This window comes from Acanthisitta chloris, unplaced genomic scaffold (genome assembly GCF_000695815.1).
Source record: "Acanthisitta chloris isolate BGI_N310 unplaced genomic scaffold, ASM69581v1 scaffold28332, whole genome shotgun sequence".
Classification (NCBI taxonomy): Eukaryota; Metazoa; Chordata; class Aves; order Passeriformes; family Acanthisittidae; genus Acanthisitta; species Acanthisitta chloris.
In genome coordinates this window covers 23527-44796 of record NW_008662614.1, presented here as the reverse complement: position 1 = coordinate 44796, position 21270 = coordinate 23527, and the positions used below count along the sequence as shown (strand labels likewise).

Sequence of the window (21270 nt, the reverse complement as noted above, 5' to 3'; positions counted from 1 at the left end):
AGAATTCCTTAAAATTCTTGGGAATTCTTGAAGTGCATTTTTAGCCCTTAAAACGCGCCACATCTAACAGCTACTCAAACATGGAGAGATGAAATACAGACATAACATTTTCTCAAGCCTGTCTTTTATAATGTTCAAGCATCTTCTGCCATTTTCCAACTTCTGCCCTACTGCTCTCCTAAATATCCAGGCTCTACCCTGGGATCAACCAGTATGCTGCATTTCTCTGTGGATTCTCCTTATCACTGTTCAGATATCTGATCTGCTTGGGACTAAATATTTCTAAAATAATTTTGAATTTATTTTTATTATGTCTTGCTGTAGCAAACATACTTTAAGTGAAATATGTCTGTATTTCTAACATTTGCAACATGGCTGAATGGTATTGACTATTTTGGCAATTCCATACATAGCCCGTTTGAATACAGTTCAATGCATGCTTTAACCCTTTTATAAATAATAGCATATGCAAGATACTGAACAGACAAAAAAGTATAATACAGAAGTATAACAGTTGTAAGAATATCTTCCTTTAAGAGAATGCAGAATTCTATGAATAAGTAACCTTCTCTGAGGATTGATTAGAACAGATGTTTATGTTTGTACTCATGTAGCTGTTTATAGACAGTTACAAATGAAAATAGATATATTAAGTTTCTTTTCAAGCATACAACAGGCTGGAGAAAAATGATGACAAGTATCTGGGGCAAGCCCTTTAGGTCTTAGAAGAAGGAGGGACTATTCTTTCCCAAGGCCCCATAATCATTTTAAATGATGAGGGTTTTTTTAATGATTTAATATAGTGAGTTGAGCTACATTCCATTAGATATAATTAGACCTAGACAGGAAAGGTAGATCTGAAAAGCTAATGAAATATTATTCAGATTGAATCTAAGATTGTTGATTAGGATAAAGCTAACCCTGATTAGTATAAACAAGATAGGTGTTAGAGACCATATTTTTCTTTTTCTTTTAATTTCATTTTTACTTTAGTCTGAGGAGACTCATAACTTACCATTTACTCAAAGAAGGTACATCTGGAAATATTATTTTCTTTATACTTCCTCATATTTTTTTCCTTTTATCCTGTTGTACATTCAAAGTCTTCATTATTTGACCTCTTCTATACCTGTAGTCTCATTTCATTATATATATATTTTATATGACTCCTAAGACTCACCACAATCCTCCTCCATATGGTAAGTGCTCATTTTTCAATGAGTTGGCACAAGATCAGTGCTCTGCATGACTCCCACTTAAGCTCCATCATAATTTCTTCAAACAGTTCATAGCTATATAAACCCCTACGTTGAGGGATTAAGTAAGATCTAAGTGATGTATAGATTTTGTGCTGGCCTTTCGCATAGCAGTGAATTTCATCTTCTATCAAGTCCCACTCCCAGCTTTATACTTTCTTCATACTACTTCTTAACGCTTTCATCAGTTTCCCAAATCCTATGTGTCAAGCACTCACTGAATCCTCATACAAATCTCCCTTTAAACCTACCTCTTTCAAAAGATCGCCCTTGCTTCCAATGTCTAAATACATGACTTAAAAAGTACTTGGGACTTAAGAAGTACTCAGTCCAAAAAAGCTTTCTATGAAAAAATTAAGAAGTCTTGCTGAGCTTTGTATGTGTCCCAAAGTAAGCTTTGGTGTTGGTGTTCGAATAGTGAATTAATGATGCAAGGTGCTTTTATCTTGCTAGTTTCACTATGGTCTTTCAAAACAGACTTTGAAAGCTTGCAAATGGAATTTAAGAAATCCAAATCAATTTTAATTTGTGAAAGGTCTTTCAGAAACTTGACATGGGCAATCTGAATACTATTATTAGTCATCTTCGTGCGTAGAGAAATGATCCTTAATTTAGAAGTATTTCTGGAATTGACAGTTTAAGGTGCATATTATATTGCCCTAGTTTTATCATATTCCAACAAAATGTTTATAAAATTATTGTGTCATGCGTTATTTCTCACATGGCAACTAATCTGTAAAATATCCTGCAGGTAATAGCCTACACTAGTAACTTTTAAGAGGGACACCTCGTCTGCTTCTAGGCAGATCCAAAACCTGAAAAAATAGAGCTCTTTCTAATAAATTACTTGGGATCAAATTTTCTGACCAGATGAGTAGTAGTAAATTGTCACAGTAATAAATTAAACTATAATAACCCCTTAGAGTCTGATTAAAATGCATTATAAATAGAAAATACATACATACATGTACATATAACATTAGCTTAATTTATACTTCGGTAGAAATGCACAAGCAGAGGGCATTAGGTGGGCAGAATCCAATGATAGACTCAGCTAATCAATAAGTGGGCATTGTTTGTACTTGTGATTATTCTTGCTAATGAATTTTTTGTAAATGGACAGCCTAAAGCACAGATACTTTTTATAGCCTGTGTTGCTGTAGGAGGACACAATGGCATAATGGCATTCTATTTCCAGTCAAGGATAGAAGTTACCTTGGATTTATCAGACATAATTTCTATCAATGCTATTTCAGATTACATTTTAATTCATTCCTCTAATCCATCTACAAAAGACTATTAGTCACAACTAATTTACTAATACAGCTCTATTATAGGAAGTGCTTTCTGAAGTAACTCTGATTTTAATTAATCTCTATTGTGCACTCAGTCCAGATTTTCGAGTGACAGATACACAAATAGAAAAAGACAATGAAATACACAAATACAAATCCTCTCTCTTTCATGCTTATATTTTAATATGCCAAAACAAAGAATTTTGTTTCTTACATACTAACACCTCTGTAATTCTTTTTTCTTCACGGTTACATAGCTGTGCAAGAGATATTTAATTTCTTCCTACCTTAAATTAGTCTCTCACTGCAGAGACTTGTGGCAAGGGCTGTGGAATTTAAGATACAGGTGTAATATAAGGATGAAATTCAGCTTTGTACTAAAGTTGCAATTGTGGTGCAGCTGAAAATCAAGGACATCATGGGCTTGTGTGCACATCCAGCACACTTAGTCATTAATTCCCTGGGTGACTCAGGAACACCTTGCCTAGTCTCTGAACAGAGATAATGGGCTGATTGGAGACAACAGACCAACTTAAGAGGCGAGTGCCTGACTGCCTTTCCACCTTCAAAACAAAGTACTTTACTGTTTCAGGAGCTCTCTGGGTGGGACTCTCAGTCCTGGAGATTCCTGCAGGCAGCTCCTGCTGTGCCTAGACCAACTGGCAGATGCTACTTGTATACTTCAAAGTGCTGATTAAGATCCTGGGTGGGCAGCCTGGCAGGACCAAAGATTCCCTGGCAGTTCCTGCTGCAGAGCTGACCAAAGTGGACATACATAATATACTTGTAAATACTCAGTAGAAGCTGTCTCTGCAGATGAAGAAATACTTATGTAGGACATTCTTTTGTACATAATTAAGACAATAAAGCGATGTTTCATAACTAACTGCTAATAATTGGCAGCAATGGATCCTTCATGTGTTGTATTGGTCATGTAGGACCATGGGCCAGCTAATTACAAGAATTCAGCAAAACAGCAATCTGGGGAGCCTCATATGACTCAGCTGAAGCCACCATTGCAGAACCTTTAGCCATTGCCACTTGGAATAGGACTGGTCATCTTGTTTGAGTGATTTGATTCCCCATGGAAATGCTACTCTGTGTGTGTGTGTGTCTGGTAAATGACCAGTGCTCAGAAAAGCTTTGATAGTCCAAAACAGAACAAACATCTCTATCCATCCCTAGTTTCATTTTAAATAATTTGAGAACACTCTGCAACATGCAATAGATTTTTTATTTTGGTTTGGTTTGGTTTTTTTTTAAACCAGAACACCTAACACATGAAAAAAGTAAATATTGTGTTCAGTTAGAAAATTCAAAGTGAATAAAATTTAAAGTTACCTGCCTTTCCTCATTTATTACAATCTGAATATCAATACAAAGTATGGGAGCCTGCAAAACTAAGACTTCCTTTCAACAGTGTCTTTCCCACAGGATCTGTAGAAACTAGCTTGAATTCCTTTTTCACAAGTTTCTCTGAGTCCATAAGTTCAGTAGAAAGATTCTTTTGATGAAACTTCAGGTGCAGAAGCTTCCTGCAAAACCCAGCAAAATCTGCAGTGTTAGGTACAAAAATGTCAATAGCAGTTATTGCCAAAGCCAATAAGACCTACATCTTAAAATTCTTAAAATTAACTGAAGGTAATTTTTTTTATGTACTGAGTAAAGTGTGTTGAAAGTGGGTTCCCAGAACTACCATTTTTTCAATATGTTGTTTAATAATACATTTTGAAAAACATGCAGAAAACCAAATAAATTATGTTCATCATTGAGATTAAATCCTAGAGGTGAAAATATTCATTTTTCCATATGCCAAACATTCTTTTACAGAAAGCAAAAAATTAAGACCGGAAAAAAATCAGTTAGGACACAAAAGTACACATAAGACAAGCCTGCAAAGCAAGATGCCATAATATGTACTTATTTTCCTGACTGTTGTTTGCATTGTTCAACAATATATTTTGTTGTTTTGAAAAAGTACTTTACAAAATACTTTTTGTAACCAGTTTTTAGTACAAATTATGACCTACAACATTTTAGTTTTCATCTTGAAAAAACGTGCCCTGTTTTCTTCAGTAAGAGTATTTCATAAAGAGAAAAAGATGGATGTTTTCCAACTAGCAATACTTGTGAGACATTAAGATCCCTCCAGACTTCTTTTTTTTCTTTTTTATGATAACGAGAATGTAAAAAAAACCAAAAACTTAATTAACTTAAGTTTTTAATTATAGGTATACTTTAATGAACTGACAACTCTGCATGCATGATGAATAAAGAATTATCTTTTTCCCTTTCAGACTTTATCTTGGTTTTGTTTAGGGGTTTTGTTCTGTTCATTTTTTTGGTTTTTTTCTGCATGATCCACAATCTGAGCAACAAAGTATACAAGGGGATAAATTAATATCTGCTTAATAACATAAATAGCTTTTCAAAGTACTGTTCTGGGTATATCTTGGCCTGGGATGGGAGAAAACAAGCATATCTTTTCAGGCGGTTTTATTTGAGGGTTACTTTTATCAATTATGCTATGTTAGGTTAGGCAACAGGGAAAGAAAAAAAGAGAATTTGCAAGGTTCCCTTTTTACAGCTATACAGCTTCCTATTCAAACAGCTGCAGTCAACAAGAACATTTCAGAAAATAATCACAGACAAATGAAGCTGGACCAGTAACTTCTGTCATCTTTTTGTTCTCGAAGTGCATCCATTTAAATTAATGTCCATTTGCCTACTTTTCCACATCCAAGTTCCAAACAGCTTTAGAGGAATTATTTTTATTTTGAGTAATAACAATACTACCTACAAGCATTCCTTCCTTATTTGAAACATCAGTTTTCTGTTCTAAATAAAGATATGTCCTGTGTAGCATCTATTTAAAAGTCTGTTTCAGAAATAAATAAAAATTATCTGGAAAGTCAATATTTTAATCAAATTCAACTGCACTGCTGGGGATACTATCAAATTTCAAGGATGTTTCTACATACTGCTTTCCTTTTCATTGGTACAGCCTAACTTGGCAAATACAATTTTAATAGCTTTTATACTTAGCTGAAATCACAGTATAGTGTGGAAAATGTATACCTAACCCTGTTTATTCTTATGTTATGTTTCCCCTTTTAAAGATGATTGCAATTTACTGGATTGGACTGAGTTCTACTCTGACACCATTATGGTGTCAACATTCATCATCTATTTGAGATGGAGCTTTTGAAGTTCAAATAAGCAAAGTAGTTGCTCATTCAGAGCAACTCACATTTAGAAATTATGAGCTTGAAAGAATGAAGTTGAAATATTTAAGAATATGTTCCTTCAGAAAATGTTGTATTAGGAAAGATACAAAAAGAACTAACTCACTAGTGCTTTGGGAACCAACATCTCTGGAAGCTCTCTGTGCAGTTGTTAGCATAGGGACAAAGCTTCTAAGATTAATTAACTAATGTTTCAAAACTAATGGGCATAAGTTAAAGTGTATTATCACCCATGTAGACATTCAGTCAGAACTAAAGTGGCCTTAATTTGCTGTAGTTGAATCCTTCCTAAAGGAGTTAGAGCAAGCTACAATGACTTTACTTCCAAGTAAGAACTTCCACACGGGACTTTAATGCTCTTTAACTTTTGCACAATAACTTCATCAATTCAGTAAGACTTCCTAGGTGCTCATCATATAAACAAACTTTTAGACACAAAAGAAACAGTATCACTGCTGACCACTCTGTGTGAGATCTCATCCACCAGTCCTTGTCTTTGATAACAGAAGATATAATTGTATTACGTTATGCCATGTTCAAATAGCAACCTCTGGATCATAAACTGAAGCTGACTGGACTTGCAGAGTCTACACAGAGGGGAACTGAGAGTAAGGACACATATGTATGACTTTTTCTTGTTTCTGACCTGCTATGTGAACTTCTTAATAATGCTGCCATCTCTTTGCCTCTGATTCTCTAACTATAAAACAGAGCTATGTCTTACTTCCTATCCACTTGTTACTGGTACACATACTACTAATACAGGTTTCCCACACCATAAATTTTCTCATAGCTTACACATGTGCCCTGAATAGAGACTAGAAAGGATGAAATCCAGACACAGGTGCAAGTCTGCAGTGCAGCTGTAATTTTCTACATATGTCTGATCAGTACAATTTAAAACTTCGGTTTACAAATGTAACATGTGATGGTGAGATTAGTTCACAATCCCTACAAATCAAAGTCACAAATTGGAACCAGGTACCATGTGACACTAAGCTATTTCAATTACAGTTAAAAATCAATACATGTGGTCGTTTGACTTTTCTGACAATATTGCTCACATAGCATAGGTGAGCCTAACGCTGCAATTCATATGAGAGTTGTCAAAAAGATGAGTCATGTTTATTCATATAGTCAATGATTTTTAAAGGAGTTTTTTTCCATTCCTTTGGGGATAATATTATTAGTGCTCTTATAAGGAAGGAATTCAAGTTGACCTTCCACAAAATTCCCAAAATAAACTGGACAGCATTAAAATTTACCTGATTTTATTTTGCATTGCATCCTTTAAAGAGACTGCAATCCCAGAGAAACACAAAATGCATCATATGCCCTGGTACTACCACAGCATGGGCATAATACTCATTGCAAACTGCTTATACAGTTCCTATCTCTGTTCCTGAGAACAGTTTAGCTTTTACAGGGGAGCTCAGGGGAAGCTATTTTTTATGGGGCTCTCAGCATCAGCTTGCACCAAAAGTAAAGGAAATAAGCTTTAGGTCTGCCTAGCCTGTTCACTCCTGCTTTTCATAAGTGCAAGTTCTCCATATACATCTTCAGTATCATTCATAACTGCATCATTTGGTGGCATCATGCATATTCCCCATTGTTTTATCACAGCTGAAACCCAAGAATACCCATTCATGACAAGTAATGCACAGCAGCTCTGATCTCAACAAGCTGAGAGCCCTCTCCCTGGCTTAGATAGGATAGCCACTAACCAGGAAAAGATAGCAATCTTGCACCATTATTTTACTTTTTATTGCTTCAGTTCATTATATTTTTATCATTGCTTTTTCAATTTTTCATCACATTCAGCTTGCTTCAGATATCTCCCTTCTCCATCACTTTGTTACTTCGGACTACATAGTTCCAACAGGCAAATGAGAAACGACTGTTACAATTCAAACAAACATGACTGACCTCTAATTTCTAGCCACCATGATGCACACATGGCATGTCTACCTCTTCTAATTGTTATTTTCCTCCAGTTCTCCAAAATTCTACTGCTACCGGATTTTGTTACCATTTATCATGGTATGTTTCTACAGACGAGAACTTTCTTAACTCTACTCATATTACCCTTAGTCTTTAATAAGATCATAACATGGATAAATTCATGCGTTAATACTTAAGTGATGAGTACTTTAAAGTATTTTTGCATTTACCTGGCCAATGCTATACCTTCTCAACCTCTCATCTGTTTGTCTTCCATTATAGTCTCCTTAGAAGGAAAACTTTGCAGATCAAACATCCCAAAGCTGTTAGCTGCTAGTGACATTGGGCTTAGTCAAGAGATATGAAAAAACTAAGAACTGACCTAGCTTATATTTTTTAACATTCGTATTACTATAGAACATAAGGTTCAGAAAAAGGTACATTACACACTGAGGAAAACTCAAAATAGCAACAAAAGGAGTAGGAGAGAAAGTGTACACCTCCCTGAGTAAACAGGAAATCATTCCTAGTACAATCAAGGAATATTTCTACGTAGTTACCAAAGGGGAATAAAATTTGTTCTAATAAAGAGGTTGACCAGAAATTCTCACCTACTCAAGAAGAAAATAGGAATTTTGAAGAGTAAAGGATTAAAACAGCCTAGATGCTCTAGAAGAGCTAAGCACTGGAAAAAATTGTTTTGGGTGTTACAGAATACCCACCACTGGTTGATTTCAAGAAAACAGCCAAACAGCAGAAACTGTTCAGATGATTTTTAACTTTTGTGCATTGGGCAGTGCAGAGGACTAAATGACCTTCTGGAATGCCTATTAGTACTTTGTTCTATGATTTTTTGAAATGTCATGCACCTATGAAGTAGAACAACAAAAGCTTGCACATCACTTTTTAGAACATATCTTCTCCCAGTTACAAGGGTAATACATTAGATTACTGCACCAGAAAGCACCAGGAAAATGTTCTATAATACTGAAGTAGTTCTTTGCATGGAAATATGCACATACCACTTTACAATTTTTCAAGAGGAGTCAGCAGCTCAGCAAATCACATTGTTATGTTGTGTTATGATGCATGATGCTTTCATAACGATGTGACATGTCTAAATGACATAAACCTGGCTTCCTACCAAAAATGTAAAGCAGTTTACTTTTTTATTAAAGAGGAAAAAGCCATTATCAGTTCATATAGCAAATTTCCCTGCAAGAAAATGGCAGCACACCAATTTAATAGAAAGTATTCCCTAAGTCTGTAATTATGAGAAAATAAAAAGTTCTAAGGATTTTGGAAGCAGAAGATGCCTTCATAGAATGGTGCATAACTCCACACAATGAAACTATAGAAATATAGAACAAAAAATAGAACTGAATACTGAACATTGTCCTGGAAGTTTTGGAAACATCCAGAACATTTCCAAAACCCAGAACATTTTCTGTAGTAAGGTCAATTGACACTAACACTACAGGCAAATGGGTTTTCCTCACTGCAAAAATCCTTCCAGATAATAGCACAAGTAAATAACTACTGTTTAAGATAATATTTTTTATTTGATGAATTAATATAAAAGCTGAAAAAAAATCTTTTGGGTAGCATATTCTCCTTTGATATAACTCACTATGAGATTCTGTTCTCCTTGCAACTTTATAAGACAGCTAGATCTCTTTTAATGTCATAGTTTTTCATAAACACAAGACAGCTTTTGGCTCTCAAATTGGACCTTGAAAAGTTGTCATGACAGCATGGAGGATTCTGTTTAACTTGCAATCCTCTGTATGTTATGCTGTTCCTTTCTTACCAAAGTCTCTTAGCACCTGCCCAGACACGCACTTGGCAATGTGATTAACTCCTACCATATATGATGAGCCATTTTTTTGCTCATCGTTCCTCCATGTGAATTAAACTGTTTAGCATTTGTTCCAGCAGCTTGTTGGGTTTGTTCCTGTTATTTTAAAGTATGCTACTACATTCTCAGGTTAGAAAGGCAAAGACAAAATATTCTGTTGCAAGGAGACTAGAAGGTGGCATGACACGCGAATACTCCTCTGGTTAGCCTTGGAGTTCGTTTTAGAGTCTCACACCTCTTCTCTAGCCCTCTAGCACTTCAGACTTACTCAGCAGCCTATTCCTGAAAGGTCCTAGAGAAAAAGACAACACAGAAAGGTGGAGCAGGAAGGCTACTCACTATTAATTAACTCAGTCCTTCCACCTAGTAGCTCACGTTTCAGGTTCCTGGGAATCCCTGTCATACCCCGACTCTCATTCTTGTAGTGGCTGGAAGGAAAACAGTAATATAGTCCCTACTTACTTTCAGCATGAGATTCTCTATACAAATACTGAATTAGCATGGAACTAGAAACTTAATTCAGAATGAAATCAGTGATGCTGCCACCATGCATCAGGTTTATAAGATGGATCATTTTCGGTATCAAAAGATTTTGCTTTAACTTAGCAAGTGTTTTGAAATCACATGCACTGTATTTATGAAGAGAAGTTCTTTTTGACTCAGAAAATATACCGTCTGCATTTGCTATGGGTCAAGCTGGGATCTGCTCCTGAATCAGCCACCCAACCCTAATTCTAATAGAGTACCTCTGAATAGTTTTATACTAATAAGTGCTCTGTAGAGACTCTTGAAATTGTAATATATTAAAGACCCATCAGCCTATCGGAAGAACATGTAATTTTATGTTCATTACTTCTTGGTTCCTGACTATAGAATTTGGATGGTTGCACCTCAATTAAAAGTTGAATCAAAGTTAATATAATTTAAATAAAAACTTCAATGAAAAGTTAAAGTTCTGTTCCTAATAGCATTAATACCCTCTAATGACCGCTACGGTCATTACCACTAGATAACTGACCTTCTTGAACCTCTCTTCACATAGAAACCTTTCTCCCAACACAGTCAATTATTTAGCAGTAATGAGTGCTCTGTAAGAGATTATTGTTTAACCAAGTACCTTGACACACTGCTTTTTCCCCGTTATCTCTATTCTTCAACAAATGGTACATTTTTCTCTATTGTAGGCTTTTCAGTTCTGAGGATAGAAGGCTGTGGTCTTATTCTTTCCAATGCAGAAGTTCACCACATAATTGGTAAAGCTCCAGATATAATTAAAATCTTGAAAATTAGGGTGCTATGAAACACTGTTTGTGAGCAGCAACTATGGCCCTGTAAGAGAGAGCAGTTCTGAGGGCAGGTTTGAGACACCTAAGGATAATGAGGAACAAAACGAAAAATATTCTTGGGGATGAAAAGACACAATTCTCTAACAGCATGTGGAAAAAGGAGGAAAAAGAAAAATTAATTATAAAAAGACAGAAAGATTCAGGAGCATAATGGATGTCAAAGGAAAAAGTCAATGAAAGAACAAATAAAGAAGAGCAAGGAAAACAGGAGAGACTAATTAAATTTGGGTGGACAGAATTAATTTTCATTAAAAGAGAAATCTTTTTGGCAGAGTCCTGGAAGCATTAAACGTTAAAGGATCTTTTTTACTGTAGAAGTGTGAGAATTACTGGTGCAGTGAGCTCAACACAAGTCTGGAAGACGAAATTGCTGAATTCTAATTCCAGCTGGCTTAACGACTCTTCCTGTGGCTATGGGGATGGCTCTTCCCCCCATCTCCCTCAGTTCTTTATCTATAAAAATTACCCTTTTTCAGAAGGCATTATGAAGTTTACATATTCTATGCTTCAAAAATACCAAGCAGAAATAATTACTAATGTCATTAACTATGCTCTCTTTCTCATATCTATCTTAAAGTTGTCAGGCAGGTTATTTTGATTTCAAGTTTTTTAATTTAAGATTCATGAAGCATCTTCTGATTCAAATTCTCTGGTTGAAGCATCTCAAGCATTTTGCACAAATTCAGTTAGAAATACCTTACTCTTTTTTCCTAAAAGAAATATTGTCTAAACAATTTAAGAGAACAAGCATATTGCAATCAGTTTATTTTGATTGTCCTGATCACTGTTGCTCCCTCTTTTACCTCTTCACATGAAGTGTGCTATGGTCAGATTGTGGAACAAAACCTGATGAACCTAGTAGCAATATCATTGTGCTACAGTTAGAAATAAGATAATAAATGTCAGATATTTAAAATCTGCATGGCACTGTTGTACATTACTTCCTCTATAAGAGGGTATTTTGGCACAAAACACACAAAAAAATTCCATATAATGCCTTAATCCAGAATACAGAAAAGAATGTCCTAAATGAGTCCTTTGCTCATTTAAAAGCAGTAAATATCTTTTAATGTCCTGAGTGAATTCCCATCTGCTCTTTCTTTTGAAAAAGGCCCTGAAAACTGAAAGGTGGGGGGAAGCAATACATTTTCCTATTGCCAGCACTACTGTTATTTTGAAAAAAACACAGGAGAAAATTCTTCAAATTATTTTTCTACATTAATACTCTATCTCCTAAAACATCCCCTTTTTTCATAGTATATCTGTTACATTGACTGAGGTTCCTCTGAAATGCAGCTACTTTTCTGAGTACAGGGACAACAGAGAATAACAGGGAGAGGACTTTCAATGCTGTTTATGACTTACACTCTATCTCAAAGGAGTTAAGATAGATTTTTTTTATTAATAAGACTGTAGGAAAGTACAATATTCTGTTCAATGCTGGAAAACACTACAGGTACGACTGCTGTATATAGAACCTTGTCAACTAGACAGTTTACTACATTGGAAGAAAATGGAGCAAGAAGGATTTTTTTTATTTGTATAAAATATATTGTTCTTCCAGGCTGTACTGAAATAGTTTCTATTTAATTGCAGAGAAATCCTAAGAAGGTTACAGCAGTGAAACATTAAAATTCTAAGGGCAACTAATAACATTAAAACTTTATAGCCCCAGATAGAATAATTTAGACAAAAACAACATGAACATATGTTTTGTGTAATAATAACAAACATTTATAGCTGTCAAGAGAGAAAAACACAGGTTTATGCACACCTTAATGGCGTGCATGGGTGAGCATGAGTATATTTAAAACATAATATATTACAAAATTGACAGCAGGCATGACTCTTCTGGGTACTATGTTAAATCAATGAATAAATTACCAAAAGTGTGTTGTGGCTGTTTGGATGTGTAATTGAGCTTAACGTATGTAGTGTTATTTCAAAAGAAACTGTTCAAGGAGTTTCTAGACCAATCCACTATGCATCTTTACTAAGCTGTTTACAAATAACAATAAATGAAACTGTCTCACAGTAGGAAGGAAGTTTACTTATACACATTACGCAAATGGGAGAAAAGTTAATTTTAATATGTTTTTCAGGAATTAAACCCAAACTTATTATAATATTGCTAGGATTTGCTGAATTGGAAATCAACATTTTTCATGTTCAATAATAGATTTATTTTAATTAGCTGATACTTCACAAACAAAAAGTCTTTGCAGCAAGATATGTCAGGAATAAGTCCACTGAGATAAATATGGAGCTTCATGCAATATCTTTACTGAAGAGTTAGAATCAAGGACCAAATGAATGAACTAGAAAAAAAGATGAGCTTAACTATATTCTGTTTATTTCCTTAATACATTTCCTGTCCTAGATTTAAAAACATTTTATCACATTAGAAAGGTATGAAAGTAACTTTTAAACCTTGTTGTTGTTGGCTACTTAATAACAAAAAAACCCCACAGATTTGCAAGCTAATCCATTAATTTTCACATTTAGAAAAGAAGATGGGCACATACATCCGTTCCTTGTTTCATGACTGTTTCATCTTACTACATACAGAATTTTTAAAAGAGAAACATACCCTATTTTCTTGCATCTATCTTTATACTTTACAATTCTAGTAGTACTTGGTTATTATACAATGCTCTAACTGCTTGCACCACAAATCTAAGGTATGAAGGGCAGCCTGTAGAAATTAATATCTGTACCTAATACCCTTGCAGCCTCCAGGAAAGTTTGTCCAAGCAACAGCAAGGACAGAAAACACAAAGTGACCTCAGTAACCTTCTTATTGCCCCCCTCCTCCAAACTGAAGTGACAGTCCTCAAATGTAAGCAATCATAAATGCACCATTCTAAATTTCTGTTGCGTATCATAGCTTTAAGTCATAGTATTTCAGAACACATGGTGCTGAGCTCTTAAGCAGATCTGAACTTTTTCCTTTGCAATTTTCTCTCTCTTTTCTCACAATTTTTCTCCATTTCATAAGGGATGATGTGAACTGTCAGCATCAGCCATACTTGAGATTTTCTTAGGGCTCATAAATTCAAGGATTAAGGCATTTTTTGCTAAATGCCTATCTCCTTTCTATAACATGACTGTAAAGAGGAAAAAGAAGATGAAGAAATGAAGTGTACATGCCCAGATGAGCTATTCTTTCTCTCTGGCATGATGATGGTTCATAAAGCATGCTATGGGGCGATTATAAAAGAATATGGCATACCACCTGTCTCCTGGTCAGAAAACCCATTTTGCATTTAAAACCATTTTAGGTTAACTGTCATTAACATTTACAGCTGTCCATGGAATATGGCAAAGTGCACTACTATCACACATTTTTGTTGCAGTTACTTTCCAGGTGTTTAAGGAACAAATCTAAATTTATAAATGTGATGCAGTCCCCATTGTATCTCCCACATTAGTTACACAACCCTGGGTAAGTATAATTATCAATAAATTAGGAGCATCTGAGATATCATAACAAAGGCTTAATTAAAAATACAATAACTGAAAAAAAAAAACCAAAATAAATACTACTCACAAGTCACTAGACCTGACATACAAACATGTGTATGTTTTTGCCATAAGTATCTTGCAGTCTTTTAATATGTTGCTTTATATTTCACCAAATACCCCACTGAAGAGGTTGTTTATTTTTTTCATAATGTAGATACACATAAAGAAGTCAGGTCACACAACACTCAGCATTGTATTCTTCTGTCTTCTAATTGACTAGCTTAAAAAAATAGCAAAATCTGTAACATCACTTTGAATTTCAAGTTTAAGTGTGCTCAAGTATACTATGCCACAAGACATTTAAGGATAATCCAGTTTTAAAATGCAGGAGGTCCAAGTAGATTTTTTTTCAAACATTGTTTTACCCGATTTCCCTTTTGTGACCACCTCAGTGAAGAATAGCTGCTTCAAGTATACAGCTGAGACTAGAACTGAAAGATACTACAGGTGAAATCATCGCTACAAGACTTTTTGAAAGAATAAAATAAGAAGTAAATTGAAAAAAAGGTAATGCCACCAAATCATGCTGAATATAAAAGTAATTAAAATACTTTGAGAAGAATTCAAACATGCAGAAGATAAAATTTACCTTTATCTTATAATATCTTTGTTCACATCAATGTTTCTTTTGTTCTCTATTACACATTTAATCACTCTCAGACATCAACCATAACAGCAAAAACTCAAATACTGAACTGATAATTAAACACAGTAATATTTATAAGAAGTTAGTTTATACTGTAGATAGGAACACTTAATTTAATGCACAAATACAATGAAAGTAAAATTTCATTTAAAGATCAGAGCAGTGCCATGACAGTCACTCTTTAATGGTAATGGAATAAAGCAGGAATTTTTGTTTTCAGACCAGTAATATAAGTTTAATAAAATGACAAAATAGAATGCTATTAATAGAAGGAACAATCTTCAGTAATGACAATTCACAATAGCATCCATATTGAGCTGTCATTTTGAAAGTATAGGACTTTTAGGAGACTATTCCAAAAGGGAAAAATTAGGTTTTTAAACATGATATTTTGTTTTTTTTAAAGCAAAACATAGTGGAATGCTTCAGCACAAAAATAAAAGAAAGCATCTCGCTTGCCTCAGGAGGCAAGCTGAGTTTACTCCGCTGAACCCTGCACTAACAGAGGTAATCAGGATGAGAAGCATGAGGTGATATTGCATTGCTAATACCAGAGCTAGAAAAAACACAATATAGGCTAGTGGAGAAAGTAGATGATGATAACCTTCCAAGTTCAATGCCTAGCGTTTATGCCACATCAGCTGAACAATGTGAAAAATTTACCATTGTGATGACCGGCAAAAAAACATGTGGGCAGAACACGCATTCAAACTTTACTCTTTCATCTGTCCAGTACCACTTTTGTCAGCAAGTCAACTATGATGTCTAAGGAGTGCCAGCTTTCCATTTCCCTGCACTGCCACCCGAGTCTGACCTGGCAATGAACCCTGTGAAAAAAGTCTCCCCACACGCTCCTGTACTATATTTCACTCATGATCCTGGTGAAATCCTGAACTGTTTTGAAGAGTAACAGATGGCATGGAGGGAGAGAGAGAAGGAATAAAATATGAGGAAAGAAAGTTAACTGAAAAGATCTGAATTGGAACTAATTTGCTTTGTTAGTGATCACTGTCTATAAATTCAACCACCAACTTGTTCCACCAAGACATTTTCAGTCAGCTATGATACCTTCTTTTCACTTGCTTACTTATTTATTTTAGTGTGTTACATCAACTTCTGAATTCAAACTCAAAAAATTAATTTAAAGAAAGTTGTTTCTGCTGTGGCTCTAAAACCCTGGATGAGCACATGGGATACTGAGCCCACACAGAAAAGGAGACAAGTAATATCTCTGATGGGCTATCCTAGAAATTTCAGCTTTAGAGTGGAAAATCTGTATATTTGTGTGTGCATGTTACTAAAATGTATTAAATGTGGATTTCTCTGGAAACCTAAGAAACGTGTGAAACAACAGAGAGACACAAATGAGTGAAACCTTCCACCAATATTCACTGCTGAAAATACGTTCTATCAAAAATAACAGAACAAAAATGCAAGAATATGATTGTTTAGTGAGAGCAGAATGGACAGATACTGTCAAAATAAAAAAACAAAGGCTGTGAGTGGTTAAAACTTAGTTTGTGCCACTTAAGATAAATGTGTTCATACATGCACAAATACCCTTGTGTTTGTGTGTTTTCATGTTTTCAAATACAGGTCAAATCCACATGGGAATTTTGCCTAAATAAAACTTGTCAGCATTGGTCCACTTATGCATGTGAAGTTACAACAACCTAACATACTTTCAGAGTTTCAGGTAATAATGTTCAAAGACTCAAATAGCATTATGATAAAATTTGCCCCTTGGGCGTATGTCAGCTTAAATATCTGTTCTCATCAAGTTCTCCATCTGCACTTGTTCTCAGTGGATTGATTTAGATTTAAAACATCTTTCAAACTGAACTTGATCTACGTTTTAATAGAAAGTAGCCTTCCACATTTCTGAAGTCAAAAATCATAATTTCTGTGCTGTGTAAGCAGAACTGTTCTACTGACAGTGAAGGCTGTTAAAGAGACTATTGTTGCCAAAAGTAATCAATATATAGTATCTAGAATCACCAAGGTGTAAAAATTATACAAGCATATTATAAATACCACAGATACCTTGGAGTCCTTGTTCACATCTGCAATTAGAATATGACTTTTGATATTTTTGCAGTAATTATTAGAATATCTTGGTTAAAAATGCACCAATGTTTTATAACATGATTGACTATTGTGCTTAATAGTAGATACAATTTAGCTGCTAAAAATATTACATTTAAAGTGTGTTTCTCTACACTTTACACTTGGCAGTGAGCTTAAACCACAGACAAAGTTACTTTTAGATTCAATGGAAAAGAATTCGGATCTCTGACACTGTTTTAGAAATTTGGCTTGTTAAAGACGATGAAAACTGTTTTAGCTACTCTGAAAACAATACTATCATACAGAATTTGCTGCAAATATACAAGGAGGTTGATGAATATACGAGAAAACAATCTGTGAGCTAAAATGGGCCCAAGTTTGCTTAACTGAGACTTCAGGGTCATAATTTCTTGAAAAACTAGGAAAATATTTCATTAATTTATGATATAGACAAGTTTTACTAGGGTTCATGTAACCTGAAAGAACAGGTTTAGGATGGAGCGATTATTCATTTCTCTTCCCTTATTGTAGTACAAACACTGGTTGCTTAGCTTCATTTCTTTCTCTGTGAAGGGAAGCTCTGAATCAAAGGCACTGCCCACTAAATGCCACACAATTAACAACTCAAGAGAAACAGCTTCCAGTAAACAGCAGGGAGTCTACCGTGTGGAAGCTGACAGTACATTCAACAGCCCTAAACGGTTTTTTGGGAACTTTTGATGCTTTTGCTTTCAATCATTCTGAAAAAAAACCCAAAACTATGGCTAAACAAAAGAAACATTTACAAAATAGAGCTCTCCCAGATATGTAACATTTAAAATCTTCTATCAACTGAAAATTACTTACAAAAGCAATGATGAATTGTTACCAATCCATTTACAAGCACATCTGCATAATCCTGCTCCTTAGCCATCTAAAAATAGTTGTTTTTAGCACAATACCTTATCTTCAAAACAAGAGGTTAGGTTCATCCCATGTGGCCTCAGTGACACAGGCTGTGGATTACTAGTGGGGAGGAAGGCCACTGGGGAAGAAGGCAGTGGAGAAGAACCACCCTGTGAAGCAGCCAACCACCAGAACAATCCATGGCAGGCTCACACAGGCAGATGATGAGGCCACCAAGGACATAATTTGATTTACAGCCTTTTCTGGAAGATTTCAGCTGTACAATGAACAGATAGATGAAATGTACCCTTCCTCTGGAAAAGCAACAGTAGTGCTGGCTCCCACTTCTCTCAGGGTGTGTTGGGGAGAAAGCCCTTGTAAAAGAGCTGACCAAGAGAAGTCTGTAAGGTTCAGTTTGCTTATTGGTCTAATGATCCAAAAATTCAAATTTTAGGAGTTTGGAAACTTAAAATCACCCCAAAATTACTAGCTTGGATAAAGTATTTCAACTAAGCAAGCAGGATACAAAACACAGAAGAATATTGGCAGATTTCTGAAGATTATTCTGTATGCAATGTATCGATTTAAGATTGCATACATGTAGAAACTTAAAGGAAAGATTCTGTACATAGAAAATTACATGGTTACTTTGGCTTTGCCTGGGTTTTTGAAAGCTTCTGCTTAGCTGAAGAAAATTTTGCTTCAAAGTGTGATAAAGAGAGGCACATTCTTGTCAAGGCATTAGTACCAGAAAAGTACTGAAAGGTACTAAAATTCTATGTTTTATTTCTATCTATACTAAAATTAACACTCAAAATTTTTCAACTAATTTTTAGAATCTGCCATAGTACTGTCAACAACGATTTTGTGCCCAGTTGCCATGATCACATCTTTGATACCCAATTTTCTGTGTTTCTTGTTTCTTCAACTAAGATTCACTGTAAGTCAGTCCAATTCAATTTTCCATATTCTGGCTCTCCTTTTACCAATGCTAGCTTCTGCTACTAAACATTTTCTAAACCACCTTTCTGTTTTGTTTTATTCATCAACTCTAAAAAAAGTGTGTAGAATTATGGTTTCATCTCTCAAACCCTTTCCATGGAGATGTTTTTTTTTACAATAATGGCTAGGTCTGTGCACACTCTAGATGATGTCTGTAGCACTATAATTACATAAATCATAAAGCAAGGTATTAAAAACTGGCAAACTGAGGAACTTGAAGTGTCTAGCTGCACTAGAAGACACAAACCTTCCTTCTTTCTTCTTTTTAGGTTCTTTTCATTGTTACATCAATATAACTTGCTTTGATTAGCCTGGAAATTCTTAACGGATATTTTCAATCCCATATTTGGATAACAATTAATATCAAAAGAACTCGGTTGTGTTTCACATGCTCCAGTAAATGCATTAAAAGACAGGCTTATTCTTCAAACCAAAATGTTGTCTATTGATTAATAGAAGCATTTTGTAAATACCACTACCTTTTCCATCCATTTGATAAACTTATACATGGTTCAAATCCCCACCACAGAAGCTGACAGATCAAGAATACTGTCGTGACACACAATAAAATAACTAAAGCCAAGCAAAATAGTAACTGCAATTAACTTTTTACTAGTAGACCAGAATTAATGGCATTATTTGTACTTAATACTGACATCGCAGTATCTTTAGTCTGGACCTCCAAAGTTCACAAAGATTCAGAATTTAAATGTCACATGAATAATTTTAAACTGTTTAGCTCTTAGGCACAAAAATAGTATTTATGTACAGTCAGCATTTTAAATATTCAACAATTTAAGACTATGCCTCAATGGCAACATAGCAGAGCCTTCTGTTCTAATGACAGGAAATCACATCACCTATTACCAACTTTTAAACAGTGAATGGTTAACTACAGATTTGCTGTAATACTTTTCAGCACAGAAATATGTTGCAAGGTATTATAAGGTATTTTGTTTCCCACTGAAAAGTAGTAACTATTTAACTGCACCCAAGACTATACAGTTGTTCCTAACACAAGAGACTGATACATTCAGGTGAAACTGCAAAGAATTAAGGCAGCAGATGGTAATTACTGATACTGGAAGTAAGCCTGAGTAAAGGTGGTTAGAACTTCAGTTTAATGTCTCATGTATGAGGTGTTGTGTTCACAACATAAAACTATCTCATGCCTATATGGGAATGTAGCTCGTTATGGATATATTTGAGGGGAAAATAATTTCTGCTAAAGCACAAATACCAACTTTTCTTGTAGATTTCTTTTCCAATAAAAGATTTGATTAGCCGTGAGATAACAATAGACCAAAATGTCGTGTGTATCAGCAGATAAAAAACCCTTTCCATATGTCTGTACAATGTCAGAGACAAAAGTCTGATATCCAGTTCATTATTTTTTTCTAATTGTTAATGATGAAGTGATGGCTATTTACTTGACATTTTATGCCACAGTATTAAGACTATGAGACACAGGATTTAATCCATGAGTCTGATCCTGAGTTTGTGCATGTTGAAAATACAGAGAGACTGTAAGTTAAATAAACAAATTCAATTTGAGATATGAAGTTTTAAAAGTCCCCTGTGCCTTAAGAAACTAAAATGATCCCTCTAGTACATGCTATTCCTGCCCTTTTGCTAGAAGCAACTAAGTCAATGAGAAGAGAATGAAGGTCAGTTACATATGCCATTTGACAATTTCAAAACACTAACCACTACAGTAATATATACAATGCTTCAATTGCATATACTGGACACCGGAAATGCAGTTTTCAAAGTGGTTATGTAAGTAAAAACACTAGATTCTGAAATCATGCTATCTCTTGTCTGTTGATAGTACTTCAAACTGTCCCAGTAATAAACGTTCCCTGTTTTCAAATAATGAAAGACATAATAAAAAAATACTAGTATGTTGCTTTTAATGTTACAGCCCATGCATCATACTTATGTCTGCAGATTAGAAATACACAGCTGATAGAAGACACTGAGAAAATGCAAATTATATACTCACAAATATGATATTTTTCTGCACTAATCACAAAATGCCAAAACACTTCATTTGTATATTCCTTTTATATCAAAGTATTAATCTGAATGTTGTAGTCAGAGCAGCAAAATTGTATATCCAGGATAAGTTACGAGACTGAAGTAATAAAGAAAAGCCTGTTACCATTCTCTAACCTTTACTCTGTCTTGTTGCCCATTTCACA

At 34.8% G+C, this 21270-nt stretch overlaps 1 protein-coding gene across 1 annotated transcript in view; it reads right to left on the bottom strand.

Moving 5' to 3' along the window:
• The window catches only part of LOC103798411 (A-kinase anchor protein 6-like), a gene marked incomplete at its 3' end in the record, with an annotated part of 73335 nt that overhangs the window by 30963 nt on the left and 21102 nt on the right, over window positions 1-21270 (bottom strand). The gene's annotated exons all lie outside the window — the stretch shown is intronic.